Genomic DNA, 17,492 nt, shown 5'->3' with positions numbered 1-17,492 from the left:
CCCGCTGCATGCGCTCCCATGGTCCCCTATACCTACCCGCCTGGATACCCCATGTGCCCCGCCCCTCCGCATTCACCTGATCCCCCCGCCAGGCCCTGCAGGCCCCCGGGGGCCCCCTGCATGCACCCCGATACCCCATGTGCCCCGCCCCTCCGCATTCACCTGATCCCCCCGCCAGGCCCTGCAGGCCCCCGGGGGCCCCACAACCCCACGATGCTCCCGGGGGCCCCATGTGCCGCGCCCCGGGCCGGCCGATCCGCGGTGGGATCCGTGTCCCTTTAAGAGCGGGGCTGGGCCGAGCTGAGCCGAGCCGCGGGGGGGTGGCTCTGCTCCCCGCTGCAGGCTGATGCTGGAGCCTGGGCTGAGAGTTCCGCTCGTCTCCTGCACCAGCCCCGGGCGGGGCTTTGCTGCGGCTCCGCCGGGCCGGGCCGCTCCTGCACCTGCACGGTAGGGGCGGGTTGCATGAGGACAGGACCCAGCGCCGTCCGCCTGGGGGCACCGGGCGGGGAGCACTGGCAGAGATGGGGAAATGGGGGGCACTGGGCAGGGGGATGGGGCAGTGGGAGGGTACCTGGCAGGGGGGCTTCAGGGGAAAAAGGTGGGACATTGAGTACTGGGCAGGGGGACGCTGGGGAGGTGGGGCACTGGGCAGGGGGCACTGGCAGAGATGGGACACTGAGTACTGGGCAGGGGGACACTGGGGGATGGGAGATGGGACACTGAGGACCAGGCAGGGGGACGCTGGGGAGGTGGGGCACTGGGCAGGGGGCACTGGCAGAGATGGGGCACTGGGAGGGCACCTGGAAGGGGGTTCTGCGGGAAAGAGATGGGACACTGAGTACTGGGGGGATGGGGCACTGGGGGATGGGAGATGAGACACTGAGTACTGGGCAGGGGGACACTGGGGGATGGGAGATGGGACACTGAGTACCAGGCAGGGGGACACTGGGGAGGTGGGGCACTGGCAGAGATGGGGCACTGGGAGGGCACCTGGAAGGGGGTTCTGAGGGAAAGAGATGGGACACTGAGTACTGGGGGATGGGAGATGGGACACTGAGTACTGGGGGGATGGGGCACTGGGGGATGGGAGATGGGACACTGAGTACCGGGCAGGCGGACACTGGCAGAGATGGGGCACTGGCAGAGATGGGGCACTGGCAGAGATGGGGCACTGGGAGGGTACCTGGAAGGGGGTTCTGAGGGAAAGAGATGGCACACTGTGTACTGGGGGGATGGGGCACTGGGAGATGGGAGATGGGACACTGAGTACTGGGCAGGGGAAGGGGGCACTGGGAAAGGTCCTGGGGGGGTACTGGGAGGGTACCTGGAAGGGAGGCTCTGAGGGGAAAGAGATGGGACACTGAGTACTGGGCAGGGGGATGCTGGGGAGGTGGGGCACTGGCAGAGATGGGGCACTGGGAGGGTACCTGGAAGGGGGTTCTGGAGGAAAGAGATGTCACACTGAGTACTGGGGGGATGGGGAGATGGGACACTGAGTATCAGGTAGGGGGACCCTGGGCAGGGGGAGGGGGCACTGGGAAAGGCCTTGGGGGGGCACTGGGAGGGTCCCTGGAAGGGAGGCTCTGGGGGGAAAGAGATGGGACACTGAGTACCGGGCAGCAGGACATGGGGGTACCAGGCAGGAGACACTATGGGAAGTGGTGGAGGAGGTCCTGGGGGTTGAGAAGGTGCCAGGCAGGGGCACTGACATAATTTGGGAGTGTTGGGGCTGGTAAGAAGGAGCATGGGCATCAGATGGGGGAGGAGTTGCTAGGAGATCTGTACAAGTCTCCAGAAAGTGCCCTGGCCCGAGGGGCAGGGTGGGGGAGCTGCAAGGCACTGCTGCTGGTTCCAGAGAGATCAGAACATGAGACAACCTCTGATCTCTTCCCCCTTGCCCCGGTCAGAGCAGGAGGTTTCTCTGCTCTGGCAGACGTTGTTCCACAGGGCACTGTCCTGCGCTGGCAGGGAATGGGCCAGATTTAGGGCCTTTCTGCCTCAGCCTTGGGGAATGGGGTGTTCCAGGAAGTCATATCGGTCAGTGTGCACCTTGAACCCCGCAGAGGACAGGGGATGGTGGCCATGGCTTATTGAATGTTAAAAGGGTATTTTATTTGTCTGGCTTTCACCATCCTGTTAATCAGGCGCTGTTAAAATCAGCACATCAGACAGAGGCTGATAATGATCTGTCTGTATCTTCATCCTGCCGCCATGCCATGGCGTCTGAGTATATTCTATAACTGATCAAACCTGGGCACCCAGCATCCCCCCCATGCCTGATCTCCAGCCAGGGCTGGGCTGCTGGTGTGCCCCTCTGCTGGAGGAGGGTTCGTCCCCATTGCCAAGTTACGGAGGTGCAAGCTGGTAGGAGGGATCTTTGTCGGGTCTTTTAATTATTCAGTTCAGTTCTGGTGCCAGTGTACCCTGACCTTGTGAGGCTGCTTCCAGCTGAGTGCAAAACCACTTTGGCTAGATTGCAGTTTGTTGCAGGGATGGGGCCTCTCTGGGCCTGTACTGTCTGCCTCTGCTAAGGTGACATTTATTAGACTCTATGGGTGTGTGTGGGGTGGGAGGGGGTTTCCCACATACTCTCACTATCATGCTTGGCGGAGAAGAATTGTATATGCCAGTAACAGTTGAAGATTTTTTTAAAATGAAACTGCAGACCGACCTCTCAAATGGTGGTGCTGCTGCGTGAGGCAGCAGAATTCACAAGAATAAAATTCACCCACAAAAGCTCATGCTCCAAAACGTCTGTTAGTCTATAAGGTGCCACAGGATTCTTTGCTGCTTTTAAAGAATAAAATTGTCATTCTCTGAGTCCAGAGTGCTTTCTGGAGAAGCTGCATTTTCAAATCCATCTGTCTCCTGCTGCTTTTCTTCTGTGCAAGGCACCCTCCTCTGGCTACACCGATCCTGGATGGCAGGGCCAGAATGCGGATGATCGAGCCAGCCTGTGGCCCACTGCACTGTGCTTTTCAGGGTTCCTCTCCCATCTGAGCTAGGAAGGTAGGTAGTTGTGTGTAAATCCCAGCTTCCAAAAAAGGAAATTATAAACTAAACTCTCTTCTGTCTGCAGCAGCTGGGGGAGGGGTGGGGGAATTGGGGAGGGAGGGAGGGATTAATGCATCATTTACTACAGTCTCGGACAGTTTCCCCAGGCTGGCTAGCAAGCCATGTAGCTAGCTATGGGTAAAGCCGTGGTCTCTAGGCATAGCGAACTGTGCTCTGCACAGACACTTATACCAAAACAAAATGAGAAGCTCAGTTTATTGTTTTCTGCATTTAAACCTCTCACCTTCTCTATCTTGCTGCTTAGTTTAATTGTTCTTTGGAAACAATACAACAAACATGTAAAACTGGAGTGGCTGGAAGTGCTGGGTCCTTTTTAGGTTATTTTAGAATTTCACTCTCAAATTTGAGGAGGGGGCCCTTAAAGCTAGCCTGACCTGCAGCGGCTCTGGGGCTTGCTCTTGAACTCCGAGGATTTGGCCTCAATAGTATCCAGTACTCTCTGACAAGTACTTCTGTCAGCAGACAATGCCCTGTTAATAAACATAGGGCCGCCGAGAGCGGGTTTGGGCCCCAATGAAAATATTTTTTCAAGCCCTCCAGCAAGGACGGACCGGCTCAACAGGGCCGGGGAAGCCGGTCCTTGGGCCCGCTTCTGGACCGTCGGGCCCCGGTAATTTGTACCAGCTTCCCCCCTCCCCCCCAGTCGGCCCTGATATAAACATAACACATCCATAGTGTTCTCATGCCTGGTGAAAGAGAGGGGGACAGCGTTGACTGACTTGTTGCTGGAAGTGAATTTCTTTCCCTATGTTACTAATAACACCTTTGATTGTTGGAAGTGAAAAATAAAAACACTGATCTGTTGCTATTAAAGCTCATTGTTTCTTCCTGTGTCTCTGCTAGGACAATAAAACGCAGTTTCCCTTCTGCTGGGCAGGTTCAGTTGCATGTGGCCAAGTGGCTGTGAATAGCAGTTTTCAATGGAATATTTTAAAATTGTGGCAATATTTCTATTGGATGGTGAAGTGCCCTTTTAATGTATATAAAGCACTTCCACAGTCACATTTGGAAGGTGCTAGAGATGGGTGCAGTGTTTCTCTCGCTTGTCTTTTCAATTCAAGTTAAGCATCCAGGCCAGGTCCTAGGGAGCTTAACGGTCTGATTCTCTGTCCTCGTCTGGGTGTGGGAACTGGGGTGCAGACGCAAAGATGCGTGTTAACATTTAAGCTCCCTGTTCGAGCTGACTGAAAAGCAAAATGAAAACTGACCAGCTGATCTGTTTTGAGAGTCTCCATTGCTTGCATTAACTTAGGTACTTATGTGGCCCCATTACCCTACTGTCTATCTACCATAGCATGGCTGTGGATGGAGATGAAAGTTTAAATCCAAGCAAATTATTTTTCAGTGAAATTAAAAACAAAATTTAAAAACAAAAAGCCAAATAAAATGAAAGCCAAATCTTGATCTGAGAGCACCTGTCTAAATATTTATAGCTGTTCTAGTGAGGCGTGGTGTTCTCGTGACGGCGTGGCTAGTGTGGTGCGTATGTATGTACTTTCTGAAGTCAGGTGGAATCTGTTTCTCAGTGCTGCAGAATGCCCCGCACCCTGTCTGTGTTAGTTCATTTCCATTTTAGGTTTTTGGGCGTTTCTTTTATTTTCACTTGAGTCAAAGGCATGTTTCATGTGGTACGATTCTGTTTGTGGTCTGAGTGTGAATTACTGCCACTAAAGCAACACAAGAATCCTTCCTGGTTGTAGTCTTGACTGTGGAGGAAAACAAAGGCTTGAGGGGCAGCGTGGTCTAGGGGATGGGGTGCTGGTTCTGAGCTTCGCAGGACATACTAGTCCCTACTCTGCCACTCACCTGCTGTGTCCCCTGGGTAAATCACTTCTTCTTTCTCTGCTTCTTTCTCCTCCCACCCTCATCTCCACGGTAAGCTGTGTGGGGAATGGACTCTCTCGCTATGTGTATGTGCAGTGCCTAGCACAGCGTAGACCTGATCTTGGCTGGAGCTCTTGGCGCTACCATAAGACACACATTAAATAAGAGCAGTGGGTACATGGATATGAGAGGAATTAACTTAACTTTGTGTTTGCTTTTTTTTTTCTTTTTAATTGACCTGGCTTCTCACAAGGGAGTCTGTGTAGCTTGCAGAAAAATATTTTGACCAGAGATCCCTGGAGAAATCCCTAATTTCTGGATGATGACTTGATCAGATGAAGAGCCTTGATGTTCAATTTATATCTGTTTAGATCAGGGCCCTAGACTTCCTGCTAACATACTTGATATCCTAGAGACAGGATGAGTGAGATAATATCTTTTACTGAGCCAGTGTCTGTTGGTGAGAGTTTGGGACAAGATTTTGAGATTACACAGAGCTCTTCTTCCAATTTGACTGGAGGGATGTTAATGGGCCACTTCATCTTGAGTGGTCCCTTGAGCTATGTGTTAACTACTTATGTTTAAAGCTATGTTTTAGTCACCAGTTTTTTTAGTAAAAGTCATGGACCGGTCACACAGCCAGTGAACTGTCCATGACTTGCACTATATACCCCGACTAAATGGGGAGAATGCTGCGGGTGCTCAGGGGGAGAGGGGTCAGCGGCTCGGGAACCCCGCTGCGGGGTGGGGGCTGGGCTGAGACTTTCCCAGCAGTGGCTGGTGTGTCTGGCCCAGGGGTGTCCCAGCTGCTCAGGCTCTGGGGCAGCCACACCGACCGCTGCAGAAGTCACGGAGGTCCTGGAAAGTCACAGAATCCATGACTTCTGTGACTGACTCACAGCCTTACTTATGCTAAATAATCTGTTCCACTTCATATTTAGCTGTGACACTGTTTCCTAGAGTATTATAGTAATCGCAGAAGCTTGTCTTTCCCCAGCAGAGTTTGGTCCAATAGAAGATATTGCCTCACCCACCTTGTCTGTTAAGTGTTGCCAACTCTCATGATTTTGTCAGGAGTCTCATGATAAATATTGTTTTCCTTAAAGCTCCAGCTCCTGGAGTCAAGTGGAGATGTAGTGATTTCAGCCTTCATTCTTAAAGAAAAAGTAAGTTTCTAGCCCTCCTAGCTCTGGAGAAAACTTCAAAATGGGACCCCAGTCCACCCTAAAGGCTCAGAAAGTGGGAGACAAAGAAAAAGAACTCCAAGTCAATTATTTTTACACAGTCTCATGGCTTTAAAGCTAATCTCATGAATTTTGGTGAGCCTGACTCATGATTTTTGAACATTTGGGGTTGGCCGTACTGCTAATGGCCTGGGACCTATAATGCTACAACCACACTGCAGACATACTTGATATCTAGCAGGAAAGTTTCTACTGCTGTTGCCCTACTGGCCTGTGAGATCAAAGGGCTGATTTTCTGAAACTGCCATGGGGTCCCTGCATCAGTTCTCACTTTGTAGCTTGCAAAACTTAATAGGATCCCTCCCTTTTACACTGTTACTGAAAGATGCTGTCAGCCCGGCATCTTTTAAATAAGTCAGTTAAATGGTCTGTTTTCTGATCGGGATCCATTTCTATAACATGTACTGGATGTCTATTATTATTATTATTATTATTATTTTTAAATTAAGAGTGAAGGTCTTTCCTGCACCCCCACTGTCCCTGTCTTCCCCTCTCCACCTGGCCTTTCAAGAAAGTCTCTTGGGCAGACCCGAGAGTAACATGACTCTGTGCACCCGGCTGTTTTCTGCTTGCTGGCTGTTTACTTTCACTTCCAGTATTACTAATAAATGCTGGCAGGACTTGGAGGGGCAGAGAGCAAAGGGCTGCGTATATACACAGTGCTGCCTGCTGCACAAAGTAAACAAATGGACAAGAATCGAGAACAATATCGTTTTCTTCACTTTCTTTCAGTGAGTCCTGTTTGGATGTGCTCCTAATAACAGCAGGTACAGTCAGTAGCTATGGATGGGTAGATGATTTTTTAAAAAAGTTTTTCCTTCCTTAAGAAATAAAGCAACTGATCTGCATGTTGGCTAGAACCGTCTTCCATGCTGTGAGCCTTCAGAATTGCAGGTGCTTCCTGTGTGTAGGCCAGTGGCTCTCAAATGTTTGTACTGGTGACCCCTTTCACGTAGCAAGCCTCTGAGTGTGACCTCTCCTGCTATCAATTAAAAACACTTGTTTGTATATTTAACACCATTATAAATGCTGGAGGTGAAGCGAGGTTTGGGGTGGAGGCTGACAGCTCGCGACTCCCCATGTAATAACCTCCTGACCCCCTGAGGGGTCCCAACCCCTAGTTTGAGAACCTCTGGTCTAGGCCAAGGCTACTGGCTGAACACTTTATTATCACGTGGACACAGCAACCGGACAAAAGAAGCTCCTCGGAATAGGAATGGGGACAGACTTCAGCAAAGAAGTCATTGTTTCTTTTTTAACTTTCCCAGGGCAATATTTTTAGCTCAGCCACAACATCTAGCCCCAGGGCCTTTGTTCTCACTGCAGGATGTGTACTGAGCAATCCCTATTCCTGTGCCCTTAGCACCGCACTTGCTTTGATGACTAGCAGAAGCGTTAACACTTAACAGACCTCAGGACCTTTCCAAGGCAAATGCTTCCTCTCGGTGGCTTCTAGGGGGTGGTTTCAACTGAAATTGTGGTCTGGGCTGTCTGCACAGTGTGTGTGAGACCTTTCTGCTGAGAGGTACTACAGACGGATTAAGCTCCACCCTTGTGCCAGGGAAATTGATCCAGGAAGAATCTCTCTCTCCTTCCAACCTGCCTCCCCTCATCTCAATGGAGCTGTCTTGGTTCTACAGACTGTAGCTGTGCAGACTAGCTCCTCAAACAGCTGGTTAGCTCGGCAACTCTCCGGGGGCGCTAGGGAATAGCCATCTCCCCAGCCAGCCAGCCAGGTGCTCTACCTCTTCCCTTTCTCTTAGCTGCTTGTGTCATTGTAGTGCTGTAGGAAAGCACGGGATCCCCAAAAGCAGGTGGCTGCATGAGAGGAAAGTGGTACCCATCAGGGTTCATTGGCTTCACTGCCCCCCCCCCCCAAGATATCAGCTGTTCCAAGAACAACTGGAGAGCAGCAGCCAATAAATCTCTTGGCTCAGGACAGCTTGAGGCTAGTGACTAAGCTGTAAGTGGGCACCTAGGTACCATGGCGATGAGCACAGTGTACAAGCCGAAGTGGTGAGCATGCTGTCTAGGACTGTGTCTGCGCCATGCCCGGCGGCGTGGTGACACTCACGGATTGGGACAGATGGCATTAGAGGGGTGAATGAGCGGCAGGCTAATCATGCTGTGCTGGGGAACCACAGCTCCTGTTGCTCAGCACCTCTGAACGTTGGTCTGTTTGACCAGACCTGCAGCCCTTCATCCCGCCGATTTGAACGGGAACTTTGCCTGCGTGAGGATGAACATAAGAATGGCCCTAGCGGGTCAGACGAAAGGTCCATCTAGCCCACTATCCTGTCCTCTGAGAGTGGCCAGTGCCAGGTGCCCCGGAGGGAACGAACAGAACAGGGAATCATCAAGTGATCCATCCCTTGTCGCTCGTTCTCAGTTTCTGGCAAACAGAGGCTAGGGACACCATCCCTGCCCATCCTGACTAACAGCCATTGATCAACCTATCCTCCATGAACTTATCTAGTTCTTTTTTGAACTCTGTTATAGTCTTGGCCTTCACAACATCCTCTGGTAAGGAGTTCCACAGGTTGACTGTGTGTTGTGTGAAGAAATGCTTCCTTTGCTTTAAACCTGCTACCTATTAATTTCATTTGGTGACCCATGGTTCTTGTGTTTATGAGAAGTAGTAAACAACACTTCCTTATCTACTTTCTCTACACCAGGCATGATTTTACAGACCTCTATCATATCCCCCTTAGTCATCTCTTTTCCAAGCTGAAAAGTCCCAGTGTTATTAATTTCTCCTCATACGGAAGCCTTTGCATACCCCAATCATTTTTGTTGCTCTTTTCTGAACCTTTTCCAATTCCTTTTTTTTTTCTTTTCTTTTTTTTTCTGAGCTGGGGCGACCACATCTGCACTCAGGATTAAAGATGCGGAAGTACCGTGGATTTATATAGAGGCAACGTGATCTTTTCTGTCCTATTATCTATCTCTTTATTAATTATTCCCAACCTTCTGTTTGCTTTTTTGACTGCCGCTGCACATTGAGTGGATGTTTTCAGAGAACTATCCACAGTGACTCCAATATCTTTCTTGAGTGGTAACAGTTAATTTAGGCCTCATGATTGTATATGTATAGTTGAGATTGTTTTCCAATGTACATTACTTTGCATTTATCAACATTAAATTTCATCTGCTATTTTGTTGCTCAGTCACCCAGTTTTGAGAGATCCTTTTGTAGTTCTTCACTGTCTGCCTGGGTCTTAACTATCATTGGTCACTTTGATGGCAGGATTTGGCCTGATGTACTGAGGACCATATGGGTGTGGGGAGGATGAAATCCTTCCCATGAGATGATGAAACTTGAGCAGAGACTGCAGTGGGGGCCTGTTTCCAGCCCCATGATGCCTGTGATCCTGCTAAATGTAGGAACTGGTGGACTCTGCAGCTGGAGAATGTGTTTCAGGGAGATTTTTCTGGCTACCACTTGTGACGAACTGGGAAAGTTCTTAATGTTTTCTCTGAATACTGTATTGGTGCCTCAGTGTCCCCATGGCAGTTCTTAAGTATCTGGCAGAGCCAAGGGCCAGTGCACCTAAATGCCTGACACTCTGTCTCCTAGCAACTGATGGCCTGGGCCCCTCCCCTGCAAAGGTGCCAGCTGAAGGTGTTGGAGACAAAGGGATCAGGTGACCTCCTGGCCCGGGGAAAGGAGCTGAGCAGAGAGGAGGGGCTGGGAGGGGTTGTTAGTCTGGAGCTGGCTGGGGTCAAGGGTGGAGGGCAGACCTGGGGGTCTGGCTCACTGCCCCCCAGAATGGACTCAGCCGAGGGGTCTGGTTCGCTGTATCTACAAGCTCTGTTTTAGACCCTGTTCCTGTCATTGAATAAACCTCTGTTTTACTGGCTGGCTGAGAGTCACGTCTGACTGCAAAGTGGGGGTGCAGAACCCGGTGGCTTCCCCAGGACCCCGCTGGGGTGGACTCGCTGTGGGAAGCGCACGGAGGGGCAGAGGATGCTGAATGCTCCAAGGAGAGACCCAGGAGGTGAAGCTGTGTGAGCTTCTTGCCCTGAACAAGTCTGCTCCAAGGTAGAGGAGGCTCCCCAAAGTCCTGACTGGCTTGGTGGGGAGCAGTTCCAGAGCATCGCCCGGTGACTCCGTGACAACTGGTGGCAGCGTCGGGATGTACTGCACCCCGTGAATGACGCTGCTTGCAGTAAGTGACTGGGGAGCAGTAAAACAAAGGAGGGATAATGAGGACTAGGCATGCTGAAGGCTCAGAGAGGGATGGTTTCAGGGGGCAGTTAACCTCTGGGAGTGTGTGACCAGCGAGAAGGACTGTTGGAGTAACAGGGTCCCCCTGAGGACTGCAGCGAGCAGTCTCAAGGGCGGAGGAGCTTGCCGCTCGACCCTGGGAGAGAGAAGAATTTTTGCAGTAGCAGGGTTCCCCGGGGGATTGCAGGAGCAGTCCCAGGGGCGGAGGAGTCTGCAGCTCGACTCTGGCAAAGAGGTGGTGATCACGAGAAGGGCTGGCACACCAGGGGTTCTTCCTGGAAACCATGGGGGAGCCAAGAGCACACAGGCCTGTGAGTCCAGAGCCACTTGGGAACGGTGAAGTGATGGCCTATCTCCATCTCCTTGAGAAGGACATTGTGATCCTGTGCACAAAAAGAGGGGTACGCATGGGGAAATTCACCAAGGCACAGTTAATCGTGCAGTTGAAGGAGAAGCACCGCTCTGAGGAGCAGATTCCTGGCCCAGATGGGGCTACAAGAGGATCTGAGAGCAGCTGGAGCATCAGCCAGGCATCCCCGGGAGTCTGGTCCCCAATCAGACGGGGGTCTTCACGATTGGGTTCCCCATCAGGAGATTGGAGACGGATGGGATGGGAGCAGAGCCTGAGAGAGTGAGAGGACCATGAGAGAAAGGAAGAGCCCAAGGAAAAGCTGCATGAGAAGCAGCAGCAGCGTGGACTGGTGATGGTGGAGCAGAGAGACATAGGGGGCTGCCCAGGGGTCAGTGGGGAAACACGCCTGCAGGAGCGAGACCCTGGGACAGAGAGAACTGTGGTGGTGCAGCCCCAGATGCTGAGGGACTGTGGGACCTGGGTGAAGTTCCCTGGGGTGAGGCACCTCGCCCTGCCTATGGCCCAGATCCCTGTGCAGACCCAGAAGGGGTCGGGCTGGCTGGTAGTTGGGGTTCTCCAGGATATCGGCTGGGAGGCCCTGTTGGGGAGTGACTGTCTCCCCATGGGACAGGATACAGGCCCCGCTCCTGTAACGGCCGAGGGTTTGAATTCAAATCCAGGGAACCAATTGGCTAGGATGGAAATGGTCAGTGAAAATGCAAATAACCCGGCTGGCAGGGGGGAGGGGCTGCTGGGCTCAGGACACCTGCCTACCTGTAACCAGCCCCCTGGGGCTGAGGGGGAGGGAGAGATGCTCCCCACCCCCCTGCACACCCGAGAGGGGGCTCACGCTGGCTCTGATGCTGTGACCAGAGCAGAGAGCTCGCTGCCTGGCCCACTGGGACAGCAAGGGCAGCGCTGAGCACGGGGGGGGGGGGGGGGGGGAGCTGAGACCCCAGCTGAGTGGGGGAACACCCGGGCAGGGCAGGTCGGCTGCCAAACCGGTTTGCCTGGTCCAGACGTGCTGCTGGGAAGTGATTACGCAGCAGGGAGGGAGCTGCCAGGGACAGGGCTCAGGGGGGCTGTGACCCCAGGTCCAGCCAGCGAGAGGGAGCAGGTCCCACTCCCTGCCCCAGCTGCTGAATCCCAGACCGAGCTGCAGAGGGATCCCTCCTTGGAGAAGCTGAGGGAACTTGCTGGCCACAGCACTGCAAACCTCCTTGGGGAAGGCTGCAGGGACAGAGTCCTGCAGGAGGAGGGATTCCTGTACCGGGAATGGGCTCCCCAAGGGGAAGTGGAACTGGGGGGAATCGGGAGGCAGCTGGTGGTAGCCCAGGAATCCACAGGGTTCTTCCCATTCGAGCTGCTGGATGGGAGGAGAGTGAGGGGACCCCTGGACCTGAAGGGGGAGGATTGGATGGAGAAGGGGGAAGACCCCCTGGGGGATCTCTTCCCTGAGATGGGAGCCAATCTCCCCATCAGGTGTTCCCCATTCAGAGTCACTGGGAAAGCAGCCCAGAACCTGGAGAGAGAGGTCAAGGACCTGCTGGCTTTAGATGGGATCCAGCCGTTTTACAGTCCATGGGCCTCACCCGTGGGGCTGATCCCCAAGCGAGACAGGATGATCTGGTTTTATGGGAGCTATCAGAAGCTTAAAGCCATCACAGTGTCCGATGCCAACCCCATGCCTAGGCCTGGGGAGATTCTAGACAAGCTGAGAGGGATGGAGAACTTGGCCCTGGCAGACACTGATAACATGTGAATATTTAGCCAGACCTGGAAGGAACAGGTGTCCCAGGTGAAGAGGGGGCTGGGCTGCCTCAAGGAGGTGGGACTGACGGTAAAAGCTGGAAAGTTCAAGGGGGGATGGCAGAGGTGTTGTGTCTGGGCCACAAAGTGGGAAGCGGCTGCCCAAGCCCAGAGCTGGCAAAGGCCAAGATGGGGGCTCTTAACCAAGGGAGCCCGAATCACAGACCAGAGTGCTGGGAAAAGACCCAATCCCAGCTTGAAGCCCAGGGGTACTGGGGTGGCAAAGGGCGTGGGCTGCATAAACCTTCCCACATGCGGCCTGCAAGTGCCATCAAGCACACCCGACCTAAGGGAGGGCGTAAGACTGGACTGTCCTGGTGTAACTCACACCAAGGAATGGGAGAGATGCTGGGGCATCCATGGGAACCTTGGTGGGTTCGAACTTCCCCAGGTCACTGGCTGAAGTGACCTCGCTCAGTTCGGTCTCGAAGGGGGGAGAGATGTGACGAACTGGGAAAGTTCTTAATGTTTTCTCTGAATACTGTGTTGGTTCCTCAGTGTCCCCATGGCAGTTCTTAAGTATCTGGCAGAGCCAAGGGCCAGTGCACCTAAATGCCTGACACTCTGTCTCCTAGCAACTGATGGCCTGGGCCCCTCCTCTGCAAGGTGCCAGCTGAAGGTGTTGGAGACAAAGGGATCAGGTGACCTCCTGGCCCGGGAAAGGAGCTGAGCAGAGAGGAGGGGCTGGGAGGGGTTGTTAGTCTGGAGCTGGCTGGGGTCGAGGGTGGAGGGCAGACCTGAGGGTCTGGCTCACTGCCCCCTAGAATGGACCCAGCCGAGGGGTCCGGTTCGCTGTATCTGCAAGCTCTGTTTTAGACCCTGTTCCTGTCATCGAATAAACCTCTGTGTTACTGGCTGGCTGAGAGTCACGTCTGACTGCAAAGTGGGGTGCAGAACCCGGTGGCTTCCCCAGGACCCCGCTGGGGTGGACTCGCTGTGGGAAGCGCACGGAGGGGCAGAGGATGCTGAATGCTCCAAGGAGAGACCCAGGAGGTGAAGCTGTGTGAGCTTCTTGCCCTGAACAAGTCTGCTCCAAGGGAGAGAAGGTTCCCCAAAGTCCTGACTGGCTTGGTGGGGTGCAGTTCCAGAGCATCGCCCGGTGACTCCGTGACACACTGCTAATTGGTAGGCTTGTGTGCAGCCCCCCGCAGGAGCAGGCCTCATTTCCTCGCTCTCGCGTTTGCGCCAATGTGACAAAAAGGAGACTTTCTAGTGATGCAGCATTTGTACTTTTCACAACTCCTCTGCTTGGCCTTCCAGAGTGTTGAGGGAACTAGGATCTGTCAACTACCAGTGTTAACAACCCTGTAAACGGGGGGCAGGAGTTCTACCACTGGCTTATCTTGTCCTGCATAAGAGGCAGCAAGATCCAGTGGCTAGCACGCTTGACTGGGACTTGGGGCGACTCCCTTCCTCTCTCCGTGTTTCTGTTCTCATCCTCCCTCCCCCAGCCATATGTCTGCTCTGTTAGGTCTTTGAGCTCTTTGGAGCAGGGAATGTCGCCCTGTGTATGTAGAGCCCCCAGCACAATGGGGCCCTGATCCCCTCCAGGGCTTCTTGGCACCAGAACTCCTAACTTCTAAAAAGTAATGGTGATAAAAATGCCTGAGTTCTGTGGCCCTACAGCCACTTCATCGGGAGCAGTTCCACTGCTCCTAACCAGCCTAGTGTAGACCCAGCTCAGCCGTTTGTCCAATCGATTTTCTTTCTTCCCTCCGCTGGGCTGTTTCCTTTGCCACGTCTCTGATCTGAGAAGGGATTTCTGTGGGCAGCTGAGGCGATAATGGCTACAAAGGCTTTTACCGTGTCCTCCCTTATTGACAAGACTCTTGTTGACATAACCCAGCACAACCTAGTTCCAGTTTCTCCTGTGGGTCTGCAGCTGATATCTCCAAGTGCTCTGGAGTGAAAGCATGGGGACCTCAATGTTATGAGTGTCAATCTCCCTTTGGTTTTTGTTTTTTCGAGGAGGGTTGCAGGCAGTTGATTTTGCATCTCTGCAGGTAAAGCCCTAAAGAACAGCTCATAGAGGGAGAGGAGGAAAAAGAAAGATGAATAACAAGGAGGAATCTGTTTCCTTGTGACAGGAGGAAAGGAATGAGCACATCCAGTTCTACTGAATTCTAACAGGTGCTCACACACTGTAGCAACGGCTGCTGTACAAGAAGCCAGACAGAAATGGGGAAGAAAAGGAGAGATGGTCAGGAGTTGCATTGGAGAAGGCTCTCTTACCAAGAGCAGTATGGTTACATGAAGAGCAGCCAGGAGGCTGCTGTTGCATGAGCAGAATTGGTTGGGATTGGGGCAAGTCCAGGTGGATTTTTAAGGCCAAAGAGAACGATTTTGAGAAGGATCTTGTGATTGTTTTGGGGACAGGGGAACAGATGGAGGATGGGGGAGAGTGGAGTGATTTAAATCAAAATGATTTAGGTCACTGACTTTAATCATGACTGAAATCAGCGAGCCAGAAACCTTTATTTTTATTTTTTATCATTGAATTTAATCTTGTTTTGTTTTTGTACTTTAGTTACTTTCCAAAAGAAAAATTGGTATAACAATTAAAATATTATATTTGGTTGCAAATCAGGCTTTACGCTAAATGTGGTTCATTTTGCTAACTCGGCGGATACACTCTCAGTGGTTTTCAACCTTTTTTTCATTTGTGGACTCCTACAGAATTCCAAATGGAGGTGTAGACCCCTTTAGAAACCTTAGGCAGAGTCTGTGGAGAGCCCCCGGGATCCACAGACCACAGGTTGAAATCCATGGCACTGTCTGTACACGTTTATTTAAGCTATTCTATAGTTCAGCATACACAGATTCAGATTTTTAACTTCTTTTTTTTTTTTTAATTCTGTTAGAAAATGGAAGATGAGGCATTTCTTGTTTGACTGGATTGGGGTGTTTGTTTTTATTTGGGATTTCTGTTGAGATGCCTTAGGATGGCACCCGGAATTAAACTGCAAATATACAATAGCAGCATTTTGAAATTGTCTTGATTCGTTAAATGAAACTTCCTGACGTGCTGCATACATAAGAAAAAGGGTTCTTGAAAACTGCTTTTTGCATTTGAAACTGACTGATAAAGGAAAGGCCGTGTTTCTGCTCGCTGTCCGGTCAGTTCTCTGTAAGCCACAGTCTCAAAGAGATTTAGGCTCCTAAAGATGCAAGTGGGTGTTTTTGAAAATCCCAGTAGGGTGCTAGCTGCATCTTTAGGAGCCTAAATACCTTTGAGAATCTGGCTCCGTGTCCAGGCGGTGGTGTTCCTTTGAGGGATGTGCAGGTGCAAACGCACTTGCCTGCCCTGGTTGCTGGGGAGTGTATCTTATAGCACGGCCCTGGAGTCGGTGTGGGTGGGGGAGGTGTGTGCAGGCTGGGAGGGCTCCAGCAGTGCATGGCTGATGTGGCTCAGTGGTGTGATGACAGTATTGTGTACTCAGTTCCAGGGCTGGGCCAGCTTGTTTAAACAGCCTCCAAGCAGTGGCTGAGTCAGGGAGGTGTAGAACAGCTGCTTACGTGGGGTGGTTCCAGGCTCTCCAGGGTGGGGCAAGGTGGTGGGTGCCCACACCAGGAGCACTCTGATCTTGGGGGGACTCAGGGGAGGTGTCGCTACATGGTGGCCAGCATGAGCTCTCCAGCCCCCATCTCATCTTGCACCCCCCTGATAACCTCTTTGCTCCCCAGGGGGGCATGTCCCCCAGTGTGAAACCCAGTGCAGTTGTGTGTCTGTGCTGGACACATTGTGTGTAGCAGCCCTAACTGCTTTGCAACAGACTTGGGTTTATCGAGCTGAGCGTCCTGCAGGTTCCTGTTACGTCTGGTAGCTCATCTCTTGTCACACCCCTTGTCAAGGTTTTTTCCCCCACTTTGAACTTTAGGGTACAAAAAGTGGGGACCTGCATGAACACCTTTAAGCTTAATTACTAGCTTAAATCTGGTATGCTGCCACCAGCCAGAAGTTAGTGTCTGGCACACTTTTTGTTCCCCCAAAACCTTCCCTGGGGAACCCAGACCCAAACCCCTTGGGTCTTAAAACAAGGAGAAATTAACCATCCCTCTCCTTTTCCCCCCAGACTTTCCCCTCCCTGGATTGCCTTGAGAGGCTTCACACCGATCCAAACTCCTTGGATCTTAAAAGAAGGAGGAATTAACCATCTCCCCTCCTTTCCCCCCACCAATCCCTGATGAGTTCAGACTCATTCTCTTTGATTTTTCCTTGTTTTAAAATCCATCAGGTTCTTAAAAAGAAAGCTTTGAATTAAAGAAAACTTTTACTTTTTTTCTATCTCTGTAAAATCAGGATGGAAACTGCTTTACAGGGTGCTCAGATTCATATAGACTAGAGAGGACCCCCCCCCAGCCTTAGATTCAAAGTTACAGCAAACAGAGGTAAAAATCCTTCCAGCAAAAAGACACATTTAAAAGTTGAGAAAACAAACATAAGACTAATCCGCCTTGCCTGGCTACTACTTACAATTTTGAAACATGAAAGACTGATTCAGAAAGATTGGGAGAGCCTAGAATGATGTCCCATCCCTCTCAGTCCCGAGAGCGAACGAACCAAACAAAAAGCACAAACAAAGACTTCCCTCCACCAAGATTTGAAAGTATCTTGTCCCCCGATTGGTCCTCTGGTCAGGTGTCAGCCAGGTTTACTGAGCTTCTTAACCCTTTACAGGTAAAAGAGACATTAACCCATAACCATCTGTTTGACACCCCTAGAAAGAAATATGCAGTGAGGGGCCGTTTCTCTGAATACCCGTCCGGGTTTTACGCCGTGTGCCCCATCGTGTTGCGCACACAGACCTAGAGCGGAGAGGTGCCCCATCGTGTCGCGCACACAGACCTAGAGCGGAGAGCCGTTTCTCTTGTGGCGTGCAGTGTGTCTGTGTTGTACAGACAGGGATTTGTAACAGTGCTAATCTGCAACAGCCTCTAGCTGCAGTGAAGGGTGCTCCTT

General features: G+C 51.9%; 1 protein-coding gene across 4 annotated transcripts in view; it reads left to right on the top strand.

Annotated features, from left to right (window-relative positions):
* Nucleotides 1–344: 344 nt before the first annotated feature.
* Nucleotides 345–17,492, top strand: part of LOC115658597 (hexosaminidase D-like) — a 38,337-nt gene continuing 21,189 nt past the window's right edge. The window contains exons 1-2 of one of the 4 annotated variants that reach the window (XM_030577789.1): nucleotides 345–447; nucleotides 2,892–3,009. The gene's annotated coding sequence lies outside the window, so the exon portion shown is untranslated. Of the gene's footprint in view, nucleotides 448–2,871; nucleotides 3,010–6,025; nucleotides 6,066–6,746; nucleotides 6,911–17,492 lie in introns of those variants that run through there. The other 3 variants (XM_030577790.1, XM_030577792.1, XM_030577787.1) reach the window with 3 other exon arrangements.

Source organism: Gopherus evgoodei, chromosome 10, assembly GCF_007399415.2.
Source record: "Gopherus evgoodei ecotype Sinaloan lineage chromosome 10, rGopEvg1_v1.p, whole genome shotgun sequence".
Classification (NCBI taxonomy): domain Eukaryota; kingdom Metazoa; phylum Chordata; order Testudines; family Testudinidae; genus Gopherus; species Gopherus evgoodei.
The sequence above is the reverse complement of the archived record's forward strand: the minus strand, read 5'-3'. Positions and strand labels throughout refer to the sequence as shown.